Source organism: Tasmannia lanceolata, unplaced genomic scaffold, assembly GCF_043159265.1.
Source record: "Tasmannia lanceolata isolate RefF3 unplaced genomic scaffold, GAP_Taslan_0.1 ptg000002l, whole genome shotgun sequence".
Lineage (NCBI taxonomy): Eukaryota > Viridiplantae > Streptophyta > Magnoliopsida > Canellales > Winteraceae > Tasmannia > Tasmannia lanceolata.
This window is the reverse complement of record NW_027518679.1, coordinates 51,243,414-51,263,386: the sequence shown is the minus strand read 5'-3', so window position 1 is coordinate 51,263,386 and position 19,973 is coordinate 51,243,414. Positions and strand designations below refer to the sequence as shown.

The following is a 19,973-nucleotide window of genomic DNA, read 5'->3' as shown; positions in this document are numbered from 1 at the left end:
ATGGAAGGTAGTTCTAGCAGTGGCCAATCTTCTTCCTATGCTTTTGCAGCTTTCTTTTCCCTTCTTTTCTTCATCTTAGACTTGAATTCATGCTTGGGAGCTGGTGTGGCTCGCGAAAGAACCAATACTGACTTCATAAGGAGCTCATGTGTGGCCACTACCTACCCAAAACTGTGCTTCCAGTCTCTTTCCACATACGCGAGCACCATCCAGACTAGCCCAAGTGAATTGGCCCATGCAGCCATATCTGTAAGCCTAACAAGCGCCCAATCAACCTTGGTCATGATGTCAAGATTGTCGTCCGGACGCAGTATGAAGCCTAGAGAAGTGGCAGCCATGAGAGACTGTGTTGAGATGGTCAGAGACTCCGTGGACGAGCTCCAAAAGTCTCTTGGGGAGATGGAAAACCTTAAAGGCTACGATTTCAGGATGAGGATGAATGACATACAAACTTGGGTAAGTGCTGCTCTCACAGATGGGGACACTTGTATAGATGGCTTCGCGGGCTATGCCATAAAAGATGATCTTGCGAATACGGTCCGGACCCATATCGTCTATGTCGCACATCTTATTAGCAATGCTTTGGCTCTCATCAACAGATTTGCTTCTGCTCAGCCCATCTCTCCATAGTTGTTTCCTTTTTACATGTAATAATATAGGTCTGATGGCTGGAAGAATGTGTTTGGCTTTTAGACTATAGTTTGGGTTTGTGCTTTTAGTTTGTATACTGTTTCTAATTATACAAGGACTACAAATAAATGTTCCCTTTTTTGTTATAATATGGTTTCTTGTATTAGTGTTGAATTCATCTGAGTTTCCCTCATGCAAAAGTCATCTGCAAAATTGACTAGCAAATCCCTAATTATAGGGGTGATGCACGCCTTCCCCGGCCAGTCCCTGGTAATGTAAAAAAAGAATCATACATATAATAGAGGGGGCTGGCCTGGGAAGAAAGGGGGTAAATTTTTTTTAAATGGTAATAATTATATTAAAATGGAGAGAAACCTCCAAGACCGAGATGGTCAAAAATACAAAAAGAGAAGAAATCCATAAGAAAAGGGGTAAATTGTCACTTTACTTTATAAAAAAATGCTTAAAAGGTGCTTCTTAGAAGACCTGGCAAAAAGTGACCCGGACCTGCGGGTCTACCCAGCCCGCCCGTATATTACGAGTGCGGGTCACCAATCAGTCACCTGTTTGAAATTGACCCGCGGGTCCACCCGGCCTGTCAAAACTGGGCCGGGCCGGGTGGAACTGCGGGTACCCGTAGAGAAGTGCAAAAGGTTTTATTTTGGCACCTTTTGGCTTTTTCCCGTAATTGGCATAACTTTTAATTTTTCTATGTATTTTTTTCCATCATTGTCATAACTTTTTCTTTTTCTATGTATTTTTTTTCCATAATTGTCATATTTTAGAACATTCATTCGGGTTTTTTTTTCATAATTTTTCTACTTTGCTTCCATTTTTCCGTAATTTCTCATTGAAAACTTAGTACCCATGATTATTATTTATTTCTATTATTTATTGCTAGCCACCTTTTCACAAATCGTACTTCTGCCAATCTCGACAATAAGACAAATCTCTCAAACAGTCAACATAAATGGTTGGCGAAGGTGGCTAGCAAATCCCTATACAAATTTAAAAAATCTTAAAAAATATGGCAAAAATCCGGGTGACCCGCGGGTTGACCCAGCCCGTACGGGCCGGGTGGGGGTCCAAGCTTAGTGACCCGTAAAATTTTCCGGGTCATTTTGACGGGCCGGGCACGCCCGTTTGCCAAGTCTAATTCTTAGGAAGGCTCCGCATGGACGTGATTGGGTCCATCGAACATGCTATCGAACACGAGTTGATATAATATACAACACGATTTCAAATTTTTCATTGATTTTACTAGTCCTTAATCTAAATTTTTTTTTTTCAAAAGCAACATAGATCCATTAATATAGAAGGTAGACGGGACCAGGAGTCTCATTCTACAGTAAAAAATATTAAGGACGATTGGGACCAAGACAATGGAAAATAAAAAAATCTATAAGTACATTAAAGCAAAAAACAATATTTCTCAGACTTCATCCTATTTCCTTTTAGCTATCCCCAAACTTTTTGATACTACAATTCGATGGGCTACTTCTAAGGCAGGCCTAATGACCCTTCAACTCTACCTACGAAGATTGAAAAATACTGAATTTACCAACACTGCCTCCAGACTTACATGCCTGTAAAAAGAGGTACAGCAAATCTACGGAAATGCCTAAGCAAAGGAACAACTCGCTCAAGCTATGGCTAAAGGCAAGTAACCATTACTGAATAGCTGAAAGCAAAACACATAATGTCTTTTGAGATTTCACTATCCCTAACTTTCCATTTCATTTTCCTTTTCAAACTAAAATTGGCCATATGAGATTGGGACTCTCAGGGTTTAGTACCTAATAAAAGAACTCATCTTCCGAACCACTTATACCCCTAAAAAATAGTAGGACGACCGCCATACTTCACCCCTACCAAGTGTTCCTTCTGTCCTTAGACAAGGATAAATATTCTCCCCGTCTCCGATGATTGAGAACGTAGATGATTTGTAATCTGCCTTAACCAATAAACTTATTCCAAGTGAGTACTAATTTTTAACTGAATATTGATTTTTAACTTAGGACCCCTTATTCCCGGTTCCCTTCGTCAAGACCAACCTCGTCAATTCTTTTCTCCCTTTCCTTGGCATCCCTTTCTTGTATGGCAAAATATATTTCTCTAGCTTTTTTCCATATTTTCATCATAAGAAAATCCAAGAACATCCCCTATTCTTATAAAAGTACTAAATTGTTCCGGCTCTTGAGATTCAGGAGACCTTAATATATCACTAAGGTGTCTGCTTTTTCCTTGGATATCCCCATCAGGTCCTCTCACCTCTTTGACGATGGGTTCGATATCCGGAGCTAGAATTCCATGATAATCAAGATTATCCTTGTCCACAAATGCTTCCCTCTCCTCTAGATCTGAAATAACCAACTTCTTTTCCTTCTCCCATAGTCTCTTACAGGTACGCGTCTCTTTGTCTAGAATCTTGTTGAACATAGGAAGTTCCAGAAGGGGCACATGAAGATCCATTTCACTGTTAGATTGAGAGGGGGCAATCAGAGAAGAGCAACGCGCCTCTTTCCTCTGCTGCACCCATTACTTCTTAAGAGGGCTTAAGAGGATTCCCGTTGGAGTAGGCGATACCTTTCAAGCTAACTTTTTATTAAAAGAAATATCTTTCAAGAGGTCGAGGTCTCCCTCCTCGGAAGAGAAGGGACTTTCAGGACTCCAAGATAAATCCTTTCGAACCATCGGAGGGGAATAAGCCAGCAAAGGAAATCTGGAGGCCGATTTCCTAAGCCTCTTTCTTATAAGGGAACCTTTAAGCTTTTTGTTCAACGCAGATAATCCCCCTTGAGTTTCTAGGACATGTGCATCTTTTTTAGATTTTCCAAAAGAAATACCTTTTTTTCTGTAGACACTTCTCAAACAGGCTTTTACTCTCGCTAAGATGTCTAGATTTTAATTTTAAGGAATTCCTTTCATGGGCCGAAATAAGATTACAGCTGTCCTCAACGACCTTTCTACCCGCTTTTCTTTTTTCACCACAAAGCATTGCTTTTGAGGCTTTGTGGGCCCGCTTCCCTCCATCCCTGATCTCAATGCCCCTCAAGACAGCTTCCCTACTCTCTGACAGATTAGCTGACTCAGGTTCTGCATTCTCTGGATAACCAAGATCTAATTCAAAATTTGAACTAGGGCCCGCCAACGGCTCCCTGACATCATCAGAGTTCTCAACACTACTCATGACGACCTTTCCCGGCTCTGCCCCCATCGCCGGCAAGCCCTTTTCAACGGATTGGGATTCAAAACCGACAGAAAGTATTGAGTTGTCTTTATTGTTGGATTCTCACACTACCGACATCACCAGGCTATTTATACCTCCTTTAGAAACCACCTTAACTCCCACCAAATAAACAAAGGAATCAATTCTTAAATTCAGGGAACAGGGAATGGACTTCCAAAGGGATGTCAAGATAAAGCAGAAGCATAAGTCAAACAATGGTCATGGTTGCCATAAAGTTCAGTTTGAATAACCTGATCCAATTGATTCCCAAGAATCTCCACTTTGTAGTGGCCAGAAGAGGAATATCGTAAAATCTGACCCTGATAGTTCTGGCACCGGTATTATATGCCGGGAGCCAAGGATTTAGAGAAGAAACATATTCACCCAACGCATCTGCACCCCGCCTAAGAATAGAAGTAGCCTGACGCTCTGATTCAAAACTAAATAAAACATCCGTGGCACTAATAGAGAAAGGCTTTGGTAGATCCTGAAGGTTCCATTGTTTTTTTGCCCATTCCCACACATCTTCAAGCATCCAAGATCCCGATTTAAGGCGGCCAATAAGGCAACGCTTCAAATATCCTTTTCTTTCCTCTATTAATCTATCTGGGATATCAATTACTAAGTCTCCGCTGGTGGCAGCCTCAGCCTCGGTTTTCTTAGGCCTCAATACCAGATTAGGATTATTGTTACTCTTAGGATCACCCTCTCTATTTCTCTTAATCGAGCATTTTCTACAGATAGACCGAGATCCAAAGTTTCGGTAGCTGCATTTTGGGCACATCATTCACTAGCATTTGCCATCATTCGTCTATTAGATTCAGTAGGTGTAGACACCCCATTTTGACCGTACCTTGAGCCTCCCGTGTTTGAGCAAAAACCCAACCAAATTAATCACTTAGGGTCCCAAACTTCACCCTAAGCTAGGTTAAGGTCCTATCTAGCTCCCCGCAAAATTTCATCGAAATCGGAGTGCATTTGCCTAGCAAACGAGCCAAGATAGTGTCCGTAGTGTAAACCAGAAAAGGGGGGTGGATTATCCTGGATGGGGCCGAACCTGGCCGAATAGGACAAAAAATGCGGGCACGCCGTATCAATTTTTCGCGCGCCTTATCAAATGGGGTGCCGATATCAATTCTCGAAAATGCCTATAAATATTGTTTTTTCTCTCATTTAAAAAAAAGGGGATCTGCAGAGAGAGAGAGAGAGAGAGAGAGAGAGAGAGAGAGAGAGAGAGAGGAGTTCTCGTTGAATCCTTATCTTCTCCGTCGATTTTTCGCCGGAATCCGGCAATCTTCTCCGGGTATGTCATAAAATCTGCCTTCTCTTTCTTCTTCCCTTCACTCAAATGTCACTTAGATTCTTCAATTTCATTATCATTTAAAGAAACCTGCAAACCCTAGCTTTTGTTCTTGATTCCTCTGGTCTTCTTCTTCGGCTAATCATCTCCGGCGAGCTCATCTTCTCCGGTGAGTACATCCTCGTCTGGATCTTTCGTTCATCTTAGTTTTTCTTTTGAATCATAGATCTTCTCCGTTTCTTTTCTTCTCTAGATTCCCTAAGCTACTTTTTGTGTTACTACATCTCCGTTCAAACCTAACTTCATCCTCAACCTTTGAAAAACCTAGATCTAAGCTTTTCCCCAAATTTTTAGAGAGAGAGAGTGAGAGAAAACAAGAGTTTAAGAGAGAGAAAGTAGATCTAAAACCCCAATCCACCTTCTCCGGCGAGGTTTACCGGAGCTCCGATCAATTTTCGACCGGATTTCCCCCTCCTTTCATGTCTGCTATCCATATAAATTCTGATTTTGCACCTTATTTTGAACCTTTTTCTGGATCTTCCCTTCAAAACCTTAATTCGAGCTTTAAAACATAGTTTTTCCCAAAACATAAACCTTAGCAGAACAATAGCTTGTCTGATTTGTTTGTCTTTGCCTCATGATCGTTGATTCCTCCTTGAACTACTTTCAAACTCTAGATTTGTTATTTTCCCAGCTCTTTCGAAATCTTGGACTCTACTCAAAACTTCAGATCCACATCATCTTGCATTGATCTACACTTCTGGTTTAATTTTGACCTAATTTCATCTGAAGTTTGAAGAGGATTTTTGGATTCATAAGCTTAATTCATCAATTTTATGTAAGTTAAAGGTCTCGGATTGAAGAAGCTATACATCTTTGGAGTGATTTTTCATCAATCTCGTTAGCAAAAAGGTATATATATATATATATATATATATACTTTGTTGTTTCTGTTTGTATTGGTTGGAATTAGGATTTGTGGATGGATGAATCGGACTTATTTTTTTAGTTTTATCAAAGAAATGAATGGATAAATGTTCTAAAACGTGGAAAATGATACAAATGATGTAAAAAAGAAAAAGAAAAGAAATGATGATGTTTTTAATTGTATGATATCTGAATAAAAGCATTGTGTTCTAATATGTACATATTAAATTTTTGATATACACTTCATTTCTCAGGATGTATTCCATGTTTCTAGTGTACATGTCATTAGCATAATATGCACATGATTTCGCTTTGGTCATTTTAACTTAATTTTGACAGTGGGGTAAAATTCGTCTGTGTTGCTTCCATTTTAACGATCAGTAAAAATTTTGAGTTTCTTTGTGACAACGGTTTTCAAGCAGGTATTTATTTTTAGAGATATTATTAGTCTTACCATGTTTTGGCAGTCATGGGGAGTTTTAACTAGATTTTTCTTTTAATTGGCTTATAAGATTTTTGAGAACAAAAATAATGTCTTGGTAGCCATTTTATTATTTACAAATAAATTAAAATGTATTGTTGACACTCTTGTAGTTACTTGTGGTAGCTTCATTCACATATTTCTGTTTGGCTCATTCCCATGAGATAAGTCCATCTTGTCACATTTTGATAATGGCAGTCCTTTCCATGGGTGTGGAATAGCAACCCCTACTTTTTAATGGCATTTCATCCATACATGGTTCAGTTCATATCCTGTCTATTGTAAAATTTGCTCATTCATATGTGGCTCAATCCGTGTCCTGTGTGTCATGAAATCAGTTCTCCCATATGTAGTTCAACTTATATTCTTATATATAATACTATGAATCCAGTTGACCCATGGTTGAAATCATATATATGCCTCTAAAACTGACTACTTTTGGTTCAAAGGGTTGGAATTTTTTTAGCTTTGTTCAAGAACAGAAATATGAGTTTCAATTTATTTTAAGAAGTGCTTTAATGATAACTTCAATTCACGCTTGAAAGAAAATGCAAAGATTGCTTTTATGCTTCATGTTATTTCTTTTGTGATACTTCAAAGTTTTGTTTTTTCTAAAATTTTAACTGTATGTTTATATGAATCGTACTTGATGATAATATTTGCGTGAGTGATAGAATTAAGAGATCATGTTAAAATATATATATATATATATATATATATATATATATATATATATAAGAAGGAAAGACCTAGAATAATGCACTTTTAATCTCTAAATTCTATTTCCAGCAGGCGTTTTCCATCTATGTATTTCATATTTAAGGACTCAAATATCCTTGTATATATAGTAAGATCTGTTTTATGAGTAGGAATGCCTAATGATAAGTAATAATGAATAAGAAGAAACAATGTTTACTTGATTTTACAAAAAAAAAAAAATGACTCTAATTTCTTTACTGAAATTGTGTTAGGACTTACCATTGATAATTTGCATTTTATTGGTTGATCTAATTATGGTGAACCTGATCCAATTATTTAGTAGGGCTATAGGATTTCTGTTTTACAGTAAATATAAATTTGTATATAGGTGTCATGGCTATGTGTGTATCAATGGGGAAAATTTTATTCATAATTTCTACTGTGAGTTAATGCCATATTTGATAGTGGTCATGATTAGAATCTATATTACTATTTTTTCTAAAAAAAATGTTTTGTTGGTGATTAAGTTCCTTATAAGTATTGCAATTCTTATTTTTAGAAAGGGCGATGAGGGCGTTAGCCCAAGCCCATCATTAGAGGGACTTACCTGGTTGTGGTTGTACTCTTTTTTCTCTTCTTCTCCTTTCAGGTACCTTTAAACCTTAGATGGCCCTTTCTCTTGAAAAAGGGCGATGAAGGAGTCATCCAAAGCCCATCTTTTAGGGGATTTACTTAGTCCAAATAGTGACCCCTATTCCCTTTTCTTTCTTCCCCTGTATAGAGACTAATTTAGTCTTTTAGATGTTTTCCCTTGCTATTCATTATCCCTTCTCATTGCAAAGGCGATGAAGGCGATAGCCCAAGCCCATTATTAAGGGACTCACCTAGTCTTGATAGTATTCCTCTCTCATTTAGAAAACTTGCCCAGTCTTTTAGATGTGCAACCTTGAACATTAAAAACCCATTCATTGCAAGGGCAATGAAAGAGCTATCTAGAGCCCTCCTTAGGAGACAGGCCGTGTCTCATTTATCCTACTGGTCATTCTTTTCGAGACAGGCTTTGTCTCTTTGGTCATAATGTTCTCTGTGTTTAGGAGACTTGCCTAGTCTCGATGGCACCCTTATTTGTTCTCCCAGAGTTTATGAGACAGGCCGTGTCTCATAAGCATCAGCTGTCAGTTTTTCTTTTAGGAGACTAACATAGTCTCATTAGCACTCCCCTCTTAGGGTTATGCACTAGGAGTCAGTCCTTTCGTATTTGAGTCTGTCCTTAGCTCAAGAGTCCATTTTTAGTTAGAGAGTCAGTCTTTCAGGAGTCAGTCCTATCATCATAGGGGTTAGGATTCTTTCCAACCTCTCATTAAGTCATGCGATTTTATCCACTCTTGCAAGGTATAGGATGCTGTCCAACCCTTGGAGAGTCGTGATTCTGTTTTTTTTTTCCCGCAAAGCATAGGATGCTGTCCAACCTTTGCGGGATATCAGGAGCCTGTCCTCCCCTTATGATGATAGGATTTTGTCCTCTTGTGTCAAAAATATTTCAAAAACCAAAAATCTTAAAAATCTTGAGTCATTCAGAGTAGTTAGGAAATTATGTTCTGAACTACGTTGACTTGATCCTCATCCACGAGGTACGTAGTGCAGCTTGGGATCCACATCCCAAGTCCAGCCACACTTTTAAAAATTAACATTTCAAACCTTCAAAAAATACAAAAATTCTTCAAAACCTTTTCAAAAAGATCTTCCCCTAGAGTTAGGAATATGTCCTAGATATTTGGGGTGTTTTAGAGTTAGGAGGCTGCGTGATTTGTATTGATATGGTGTCCTGTCGTGTGAATGTCCCTAGAGTTAGGAGGCCTCGAGTTGGTCCCTAGAGTTAGGAGGCCTCGAGTTGGTCGGTTAGACATTTAGTCGAACCGATAGCTAGACTAGGAAGCATATAGTCAGCCCATGGTTTTCTTTAGGATGCACAGCCTAGATACACATAGGATGTAGGGCCCACCTGCATTAGCTTAAGGCTAATCAACTTGCATTAGTTAGGGCATATAGAGAGTCATGAAAATCACAATTCACTTGAATTTAAGCAATCGTGCAAAAAGCTTTAAAAATCAGTCGAGTCTAGTGAATCGAGTCTAGAATAGCGGTTCTAGATGGTTAGGCATCGTAGTTAGAATAGGTCATCGAACTACGTTGACTCTGATTCTTCCCGAGGCCGGGATACGTAGAGCAGCTGGGATGGACGGCCATCTTGGTCCGAGTCAAGTCTTGCATTAGAGTTTTAGGATTCGTCTTGTCCAGTCGGGTTTAGAATTGAATTGTGTCATGTGTTTTGCTGTGTTTTCTTACTTTCATGTACAGATCCTATACCTTTAGCTGTAGCATGCATGTGTTTGCACACCAGAATTTAGACACCAATTAGGTATGACACTCATAACCTAGCTATTCTTAGGCGGCACTTATTTCATTTTCTTTTATGTGTGCTTATTAATTATCTCCGAGACATGCATGATTAGATAGATGTCTTCTCGGAGATATTCGTTCCCATTTCATATGACTTTCGCCCAAAACTCTTCAAAATCAATAAGTAAATGGCATAAGAGACCAGGTGTTTGCACTTGGGAGGATGAGGTGCTCTTCGGACCTTCCAAATTCGTAACCAAGCACGAACCTTCTTTTATATCTCTGGTTATCCGTTGCAACAGAGCATAGTATGGGATCCTGGGCCCACTTCCTTGGATGACGACTCTTCTTTGTTTAAGGTACGCCTCGAATCTGGGCTAGTCCCCGAATCGAGAGGTATCTTACCTTTTATCGTCACTCATGCTGTGAGATGCACTTCTTTCGAGAGTTCCTTGGTAGAGCTCTCCATTCACGTCGATGATCATGAGACTTCCGTGTGGGGCTCGTCCCCCACTCGCCTCTCTCGGATCGGGGTCCACAGTAGGTGGACGACTCAGGGCGCTCCTAGCCCCAAAATCCAACCGTCTCCCCCTCGTATCTCTATCCTCAATGCTTCCCAGGGATCCCGTATGGGATCTTGGACCGGCCCAATTCGGTCTAACCACATTGATCTCTTGGCAGCGGGGGTTGGAAATCCCCAGGGAATCAAATATTTCCTAGACTGAGTAACCTCCATCAAGACAAGCAAGAAATAAACCTGATAATCTCTCAAGATTGATGGAGGATCAGATTCAATAAATCTCGGAGGGCTGAGACGACGGGTTCTAAAAATATCTCTAATGGTCATCTTCCCCTCCCTTCTAACATAGACATTCAATTTGTCAATTCTTTAATTTTATAAGTCGTTCTGGTATATGGCTTGCACCCGCCTTAATCTAAAAGATGGATATCGGTTTGGAATGGGAATATGATAACCATGAGCGTCCAATGGGCTTTTGGAACAGATGTTGCAGAACGCAAGGTCAAATTAACTGTTGATTTGTGTAGGCCATAATCTTAAGGATTTGGGTAGCGCATGGGACCATCACCATGTTAGTAGGCTCAAGATGGTCCAATAGATCAACATCCTGAATATATACACAAGTCCCCTTGTGGGTAGGTTTCTTTTTTCTTTTTTCCTGAATAGCCCCATTGGGGTAGTTGTTAATGGTGATTACTCAATGTGGCTTTTGTTTATGGGGATTTGCATGGCAATTTTGCCTAAAGTCGTTTTGGGGCTCACTTTTGCACGAGAGAACAGCCACACAGGCTCACTTTTTTAACAAATTTTGTCTTATTCATCTTATTCATGTGAGGTGGCTATGCCACACGGGACTCACTTTTTTAGCAGATTTTGTCTTATTCATTCAATTGATGTGAGGTGGATGTTCTCCATTGCAATAGTGAACCACAATCTGGCTTTCTGCCAAATTGCCATCAAATCTCTCTGTTATGTCATGGGAAGTATCACTGTTGGGTCATTAAGGGCCCATTTGGATACCTCAGATTCTGTATTTAGATTTGGAATTGAGTTTTGAATACAAAATGAATAGATCCAGCAGCTCATGTAGAGGGAGACAGAGAGGGAAGGGGGTACTTCCTAGTGGAGGGGAGAGGTTGAAGAGCAAAGAGGGTGAAGGAAACTGCCACATCTGTGGATTTCCAATTACTTATTTCCACAGCATATTTGGAAATCTGATTTTTTTCACTGTCCGTCGCTGATTTGGAAATCAAAGGATTTGATCCGGATACAAATTACAACACAAAAAGGGCTGCAAATGTGAAAAATCCAAATCAAAATCTTCTCGGCATCCAAACGGGCACTAAAGGAATTGAGACACTTGGCCAAAAATCATTGGCCATGCAAGTTTACGTCCTAATAATTCTTAAATCAACGCATTGGGGATCAATGATATTTTGATCAAGGACAAAACAGCTAAGCACCCTTTGTCATATTCAAAGGTTACACAGCCAAGTAGGGTCGTTGCTGATGAAATCAGAAGATGATAGAATTAAATTAAGTTGGAAGGCCCCAAAGAAGGTAGTGATGGCAAAAGATCTTTGTAGGTCCCAAAGAAGGTAATAAAGCTAAATATCTTTGTGGGTCACAAACAAAGGAATGAAGCTGAATATCTGCAAGTAAATGCAGTAATATGGAACAAAAAGTAATTAGAAGAGTCGTATCACAAACATATAAACAGGGTCCATTATCCTAAGTGTCACTCAACCTTATGCTAGCATTAAAGTAGTGTTAAAATAAGAAAATTTGTTGGCAACTATGAAAAAATATTCCATGGAATATTTGTTGGGCTAGATGCTAGAGATGGGCGGAGAGGGAGGGACTTGAATGGGGAGCATAAAAACCCCAGAAAAACAGGAAAATAAAACCCCAAATTGAAGTAGAATATTTTTTTCATTGTTTTTAGGAATTTTTCATGCTTTCTATACTCCTTTCCTCTCAAATTTCTCCCTCTCCCTCAGCTCCTAGCTCATAATTGGGCTAATGAATTGTCAACATTTCTTTGGGATATCGATGTCTACATGACCAGGCTTTAATAATGGGGCAAACTCACCTTGTTTTACATTGTTTAGGCAGCTACAAAAGGCTATTACAATTCCCAAAAAGCTCTCATAAGCCAATAAAAAAGTGTTAAACAAGGTGAGTTCGGTCCAATATCAAATTTGGTCGAGCGGATATCAGTGGGTACGAATAGAAAATTATAAGAAATTTAAGTTATTAAGCCCCTACTTAAAAGATGCTTGATTAGTGACGCTTGTACCTTTTGTACGTGATTGCATCCATTAATCAAAACATGAGCCAGGCCAAAATTGACTGCTACCATTGATCCAATACAATGACTTTCTGCCTGGTAGTTCTGAAAAAGAAAAGAAAAGAAAAGCTTGCATTCCTTTTGGAGCCACTTGGACAGCACATGGTGTGATTGTGGCCTCCGGCTTCTTTGATGCCGGTCACTTAAAGATTGCTACTTTAACACAAATAAACAAAGAAAAAGAGAGAATAGAGGGGGAGAGGTTGATTCGAGGCAATCGGACCTCCTAAAAGTTCAATTCGAGAGGAACCTTGGCTCTATCGTGAAGAAACAAAAAACTATTTTGTTTTGGAAGAAAATCTGCATGCCATTTTCCATTAAAAAAGGATCCATTTGGAAATTTTACAGTTGACCACCGACCGTCATGTAAATAGTAAAGGGCAACCAAACAGGTAGGAAAAGAAAAATACGTCCTTTTATTTTGATTTTCTCAATTTCTAGTGCAGCCAAATGGATCCATATGTTTGGTTGTCAACCTAGTACAGCTGTGGTTGTCCCAGGTAAGTTCCGGGCAAATCCATATGGAGATGGAGGGTGAGTAAGGATTGGCAGTCTCTAGTTCTCCTCACAGTGACATAAGGGATTTGCTAGGAAATTTGGTGGAAGGGCATATAGCGGCTGACTTTTGCATGAGAGAACAGCCACAGATGTGCAACTTTCAGCTGATTTTGTCTTACTCATTTACTTCATCTGAGGTGTTTGTTCTCTCATGCAAAAGTCAGCAGAAAGGCATTTCACGGCTGACTTTTGCATGAGAGGACAACCAACTCAGATGAAGCAAATGAATAAGACAAATCTGCTGAAAAGTGCACCTGTGTGGATGTTCTCTCATGCAAAAGTCAGCCGGGAAATGCCTTCCTCGAAATTCCCTAGAAAATCCCTTCAAATAAACATGGAAACCTTGGTCAAGGCTGAGTTAGATATCATAATCATCTTCTTCAAGGTCTTCTCACAGCCCGCCAGATAATAAATAAAAGAACAAACAGCTAACATCACTACCTCCTAAAGAAATAGCAGCCGATCTCTTGGTTTAAAACATGGTGTGGGGCATCCAATGGTTGTATTATTTTTTGCTGTGGGACATCTCATGTCGGTGTTACCTTTTTTTTTGGATGTGGGGGCAACAGCAGCAATGAAATAGCCAACTTGTATTCTGTATGCTTTGCTATTCTTATCCTTTTTCTTTTTTTTTTGAGAAATTATATGATGCCCGACCGTCAAAATAGAGGACGGAGAGAGACAAAATCCCTCCCCTTGATTTTTAATCCAAGGGAAGGCACCGTTTTTTACTTTTCCTTGGCTCAAAAACCAAGGCAGCAGGTTTTGTCTCCTTCCACCCTTTACATTTTGACGGTCGGGCATCATATAATTTCTCTTTTTAAAAAGGGAAAGTACGTGATACATTGGCCTCTCTATTTACTGGGGACAGCCACTCCACTGTATATATGAATTATGAAGTTATGAATGTGAAACTACCGGTTACTCCAAAAGCTTAAACGGTTGGAGAAGGCGTTAAATCTTCTTACTCTAACAATGAATACTCTTTTACACTAGTGTGGGCTGTCCCAAGTAAAAAAGGGAGCCTCTGTGGCTGCTCTGGCATGCGACAAAGCATCTGCAAAATGCCTTTTGCAATGAACGCTAGCAAATATCCCTTAATATAAAAGTACAAATATTTATATGTAGGGATTTGTTAGCATCCATCGCAAAAGGCATTTCGTGGATGGTTTGTTGCATGTCAGAGCAGCCACCTAGTGAATAGAGACAAAATCTGTTGAAAAGTGAGCCTGTGTGGCTGTCTGACATGCAAAAGGCCATCCTCGAAATGCCTTCTGCGATGGCCCCACTTTCTAAAAGACATTTATTGGGCCCCAGTTTATAATAACCTTTAAATAATCAGCTCCGACCCACTTTCGCATGGGATATCCACTCAAGATAGGACCAAGATCAAGAGTCTTTATTTCATTCACATCCATGCCCACTTGAGTGCCATTCTCCTCGGCCCCTCCTAGCACTTCTCATTAGTCATGCAAATAAACATTGAAACCTTCTTCGGAGGCTGAGTTAGATTTGATATTATCTTCTTCAAATCATTGGTCATCTTAATAATAAATAAAAGAAACAAAACAGCTAACATCACATCATCTTAAAATAATCAGCAAGGGTTAATCTCGTGTTTTGATCGTGGTCTGGGAGATCCACTGGTTGTATTATTTTTGGGCAGTGGGTGGGCCATCTCATGTTTGTATTATTTTTTTTGTGTGGGCCATCTCATGTTGCTATTATTTTTTGGGGGTGTGGCCAAGGCTGCAGAGAAGTAGCCGACTTGTGCTCTGTATGCTTAGCTTCCATCCTTTATACATGAAGCTTCCTGATCATGAATACTCACGCTATTCTTATCCATTTTTCTATGAGGGATTTGCTAGGGACCATTGCACAAGGCATTTTTCGGACCGGCTGTTGCATGAGAGCAACCACATAGCCTCACTTTTCAACAGATTTTGTATCATCTGAGGTGGCTACTCTCTCATGCAACAGAAGGTCCACGAAATGCCTTATGTGATGGTCACTAGCAAATCCCTTTCTAAGATATTTATTCAAATTAGGGGGACCGACCATTTCATATACACAGCCCCTTTTTCCCTGGAGGGTCTTCGATTCCATGTGTATCTTCCTTTAAATTGTGGGACCCACCATTTCAAACACACTTCCCTTTTTTGGTGTGGGCCATCTCATGTTGGTATTATTTTTTCGGTGTGGGGCCAAGGCTGCAGAGAAGTAGCCGACTTGTGCTCTGTATGCTTAGCTTTCATCCTTTATACATGAAGCTTCCTTATCATGAATACTCACGCTATTCTTATCCATTTTTCTATGAGGGATTTGCTAGGGACCATTGCACAAGTCATTTTTCGGACCGGCTGTTGCATGAGAGAGCAACCACATAGGTTCACTTTTCAACAGATTTTCTATCATCTGAGGTGGCTGCTCTCTCATGCAACAGACGGTCCACGAAATGCCTTTTGTGATGGTCACTAGCAAATCCCTTTCTAAGATATTTATTCAAATTAGAGGGACCGACCATTTCATATACACAGCCCCTTTTTCCCTGGAGGGTCTTCGATTCCATTTGTATCTTTATTTAAATTGTGGGACCCACCATTTCAAACACACTTCCCTTCTTCCTATAAATGGGTCCATTCCCTCCTAAGTCCCAAATCATTCCTGACAGCAATTCTCAATTTCTTCTTTCTGCATCATCTACTTCTTCTTTCTTCTTCTTGATAGAGAAATGGAAGGTTGTACTAGTAATGTCCAATCTTCTTCCTATGCTTTTGCAGCTTTGTTTTCACTCCTTTTCTTCATCTTAGACTTGAATCCATGCTCGGCAGCTGGTGTGTCTCATGAAAGAACCAGTACCGACTTCATAAGGAGCTCATGTGTGGCCACTACCTACCCAAAACTATGCTTCCAATCTCTGTCCATATACTCGAGCACCATACAAACTAGCCCAGGTGAATTGGCCCATGTGGCCCTATCTGTGAGCCTAACAAGTGCTCAATCGGCCTCAGCCATGATGTCAAGATTGTCAGTCGGGCACAGTATGAAGCCTAGAGAAGTAGCCGCCATGAGAGACTGTATTGAGATGGTCGGTAACTCCGTGGATGAGCTTCAAAGGTCTCTAGGGGAGATGGAACACTTTAAAGGCAATGATTTTGGATTGAGGATGAATGACATACAGACTTGGGTGAGTGCTGCTCTCACAGATGGGGACACTTGTATGGATGGGTTTGCAGGCAACGCTATGAACGGCTATCTCAAAAATACGGTCCAGACCCGTATTGTCTACGTCGCACATCTCATCAGCAATTCTTTGGCTCTCATCAACAGACTTGCTTCTATTCAATCCATCTCTCCATAGAAGTTTCCTTCTCACTTGTACTATAGGCCTTGTGTACTATAGGCCTGATGGGTAAATGTGTTTGGCTTTTAGACTATGGATTGGGTATATGTGTTTGGCTTGTAGACTATGTGTTTGTAATTATCTGAGGACTATAATTAAATGTTACCCTTTTTAGTTACTTCATTCCATTCCATTCCATGTAGTAGTGTTGTGGAATATTTTGCATCAAAGGGAGAGTTTGCATCAAAGGGAGAGAGAGACAGACAGAGAGAGAGAGAGAGACAGCAAATTTTGGGCATATTATCTATAAAATTGCTAAGAAGGTGGTTGTCGATCAAATGACATTATCTTGATCAATTAGGCATCTCTGTCAGGAAAAGATACACGAAGGCATGAATCTTTTAGAACACATGTCTGTATTCAATGGGCTTTTGGAACATATAATGCAGAACACAAGTTAAAATTATTCAGGAATAAGACACAGGAAGGCATGAAATTTTTAGAGCACATGTACGTGTTCAATGGACTTTTGGAACACATAATACAGAACACAATTTCAAAATTTTGTTTGATATTTTTTACATGGCAATTTTGCCTATAATCATTTATCGGCTCCAAATTGCCTAACAAATCTCTTTGTTTTGTCATGGGAAGTATTTCTGTTGATCTTAAAGCAATTGGGACGTGGCCAAAATCATTGGGGCCATGCCAGCTTACGTCCTAATAATTCTTAAATCAAGGCCGTGGAGACCCATGATATTTTGAGAAAGGACGAAACAGGTAAGCACCCTTTGGCCTTTGTCATATTCAAAGGGTTACGCAGCTAAGTAGGGTTGCTGCTGAAATCAGAAAATGATAGAAATAAGTTCAGTTTGTAGACCCTAAAGAAGGTAAAGGAACTTTGTAGGTCCCAAAGAAGGTGATGAAGCTAAATATCTTTGTGGGTCCCAAAGAAAGTAATGAAGCTAAATATCTGCAAGTAAATGTAGCAAAGGTGACAAAAGTGAATAGAAGAGTCATATCACAAACATATTAACAGGGTTCTTGATCCTAACTGTCACTCAACCTTATGCTGACAATTAATGTGGTGTTAGAATAAGAAAATATTTGGCAACCACGAAAGGAGATACTTGAAAGGGGAACACACAAAAAGCCACCAAATTGAAGTAGAATATTTTTTGCACTGTTTTTAGGGATTTCTCATGCTCACTATACTCCTTCCCTCTCTCGCCTCTCCCTCTCCCTCTCCCTCTCCCTGCTCAGCTCCTATCACATAGTTGGGCTAACGAATTCTCACCATTTCTTTGGGCTATCAGATGTCTGCACTACCAGGCTTTAATAACAGGGCTAACTTTCCTTGTTTTACATTATTTAGGCAGCTGTAAAAGGCTAGTACAGTTCCCTAAAGGCTCTCATGAGCCAATTAAAAGGTGTTAAACAGTTCAGTCCATTATCAAACTTGGACGTGCAGATATCAGTATCTCATAAGCCAATTAAAAGGAGCCAAACAGGGAGTTCGGTCCATTATCAAACTTGGTCGTGCAGATGTCAGTATCTCATAAGCCAATTAAAAGGAGTTAAACAAGGAGTTCAGTCCATTATCAAACTTGGTTGTGCAGATATCAGAATCTCATAAGCCAATCAAAAGGAGTTAAACAAGGAGTTCAGTCCGTGATCAAACTTGGTCGTGTGGATATCAGTATTCGTTACATATAGAACATAAGAAAATTCCAAAATGACATGGGTTGTTAAGGCCCTACTTAATGGGTGACGCTTGTGCCTTTTGTACGTAATTGCATCCATTAATCAAACATGAGCCTGACCAAATACCATTGAGAATACCTTGATCGGCTTATTCTCAACCTTTGATCTATCAATCTTTATTTATAGTTCCTCCAACAAAACCTATCCCATTGATTTTTGGAGCTGTTTTATCTAACACATAATGTCGGTTCGACATGGGAGCAAGGCCATGTTGGTTATCAAGCGATGACCTATAAGATCAAGGGCCCCGATGCAGATTCATCCCCTCATGGGACCCAAAAATTGACTGTTACCATTGATCCAAGACAGACATTCTGCCTAGTCGTTCTCAAAAAAGAAAAGAAAAGCTTGCATTCCATTGGTGGAGCCATTTGAAAGTTTGGAAAGCACATGGTGCAATTGACTTTCTTTAATGTCACGTGAAAAGAATGGGTACAAATGTACAATCACCATTCAAAAAACAAAAGAGAAAGAATGGATACGGTCTAGAATTGTACCCTTCTGCTTTCTTTGATGTCGGTCACGTAAAGATTTTCTCTTAACTCTTAAGTTGCAATTTGCAGAGTGCATGTAAATCCTCTGTTTTGCTATAAGCATGGTTTAAAATTTCGGTTTGGGTACCGGTTTTGGACCCGTAAAATTTCGAAATTTCACCAAATTTCAGTTTCGGTCCCCACCAGATTTCGGTCGAAATTTAAAACCATGGCTATAAGAGTAATCCCTTTTCCAGTTTTCACCATTCATCAAGACCACTTTCAGAACCTAAAAGTCCTTCTTGTATTGACCTCCCATATCAAAACAAACTCAGCTTAAGTACAACAAATATGTAGTGAACAAGTAGAAGGAAGGGAGCATGGATTCCCATTTCTTTACATTTGAGAGGAAAGTCAAACTGTAAAAAAGGGTTTGCATTTGGAAAATTTACAGCTGACTGTCCTGTGAATAGTTAATGGCAACCAAACGCTATTCGGAAAAGGAAAATATGTCCTTTTACTTTGAGAAATTATGTCTCTTTCCTTTGATTTTCTCAATTTCTAGTGCAACCAAATGGATCATAAGGAACCCACGAGGGAGGGTTCCACTTGGGTGGAAAGACGATAATCCCAAAAATCCACAGAAAAATTACAATCCCAAAAGAACTAAATTATATGCAAATTGCAATATGGGTGTACATGAGGGGCCCATTGTCCAATCCTTCAAACTACTTATGGTCCACTTTGAATGGGCCATACCAAATAATCATATCCTTCAATTGGATGGATAAAAAAGAATGTGGTGTTAGGAACCCAAATTGGTTCGCAACGTTATTGATCTTCTTAGGGGGAAGATCGGCCTCTCTTGATCTAATTCAAGGGAAGGGTAGTCCTTTGTGCACAAAGACACTATCTAGAACAAGTTTCTTCATTGATTTTAAAAAAACAGTTACATATTATTTATAGAAAACTCACTTGAACACTTTCGCTAAAACTCCTGCCCAAGCCAATCTAGATAAACCTTATCCCTAAGACTCTTGTTGATACCAAACAACTAGATAGAAAATATTACAAAATATAAACTAATTTATTCTACCAAAGTGGGACAACTCGAGGCACACTAACAATCCACTCCCCTTTAAATGAACCTTGTCCTCAAGGTTGGCTTATGGAGAAAAGAATTTCCCAAATCTTTTTAGCCATAATCTCGTTGAAAAACGTAGTTGACATTAGCCCATCATGTTCTTCAAAAATAGTGGCTATGATTGTTTGAACTCCGCCCTCAAAATCAGTTGTGAT

The 19,973-nt window shown here is 39.6% G+C and overlaps 2 pseudogenes; both read left to right on the top strand.

The window, feature by feature from the left end:
* On the top strand, positions 1–630 carry LOC143886619 (21 kDa protein pseudogene; annotated as a pseudogene).
* Positions 631–15,765: 15,135 nt separating this feature from the next.
* LOC143886610 (21 kDa protein pseudogene) lies at positions 15,766–16,618 on the top strand (annotated as a pseudogene).
* Positions 16,619–19,973: the final 3,355 nt, after the last annotated feature.